We start from the raw sequence: 1,163 nt of genomic DNA on the forward strand, positions 1-1,163 counted from the left end.
CTCCGTCCTCCAGTTGTTGACGTTGTTGAATGCTGTGCTTAAATTAGTTAAATGTGTTCCTGTGGCTCAGTGGTAGAGTATTGCATTAGCAGCGCAAACAATGTCAACAACTGGAGGATGGAGAAATGCCTGGACTCCAGTGTCAATCTATCTATTGCTGTTTATAGCCTGAATGCACTGTAAGTCGCTTTGGATAAAAGTGTCTGCTAAATGCATAAATTAATTAAATTAAATGAAGTCATTGTCAGCCGGCTTATGTCACTTCAGAATTTCAGAATTAATCTACAGCTTGGTTACTTTTCACTATTAATGTTTTCTAACGAGACCATCGCTGTTACTGTTTCTCAAAATAATAGTTACTTGACACTCACCCAGAACACCCTAGTATTGTGATGGCAGGTTTGCACTGACAAAGACACGCCCATTTCACATTCAGATTTGTAGTAGGACTCAGACACAGTAAAATAACACCTCCAACAGTAGGTGATGATAGATTAAGAAGGCTCATGTCAGAATTTAACAATGATTCATGATTATGTCCTTTTAATCATGATGGCAAATATGTTATTTTTGAGTTGAAGTTTTGTTCAGCATGAGTCAAGTCCAAACAGCAGTTAATAGAACTGAGCCATTAACTGGCATACCCTGGAAAGTAATGTTATAAATTGGGCCTTTTTTGTGTAAGTCACAGTATGAAATGTGAAGCTTCTCTGGTGTGATCTGTCTCTTGGTGGAAAAGTTTTAGTTAGTATGGAAGCTGGAAGCTACTTTTTCCAGAGTGTATTGTAGTGAGTATTGGAAATACTAATAAATCCAGATATGTGAGTGTTGGAAATTCTTTATACTTGTCACTTTTCTGATATACGTTTCCAGCGGATGTGTTCGACACCATTTTAAAATGACTTTCGTATCCGTCTCTCTTATAAAAATGGTTCAGATCTAGGTCAACAGAGCAGAATAAAATGACCACACTTTAAGAAACTGTTGGTGTGAGACGGGGATTTGAGGGGATTTCTCACAGTCCAGACGTGAACGTTCATCATCCATGTGAGCACCACAGCAACAATTTTGATCCCTATTTGAAAGTCCATATTAATACAAATCCAGATGTTTTGACATCTTAGTCACACTACAGAACTAAAAAAAAAAAAAAAAACTAAAGA

This window comes from Sinocyclocheilus rhinocerous, unplaced genomic scaffold (genome assembly GCF_001515625.1).
Source record: "Sinocyclocheilus rhinocerous isolate Xijiao unplaced genomic scaffold, SAMN03320098_v1.1 scaffold5048, whole genome shotgun sequence".
Lineage (NCBI taxonomy): Eukaryota > Metazoa > Chordata > Actinopteri > Cypriniformes > Cyprinidae > Sinocyclocheilus > Sinocyclocheilus rhinocerous.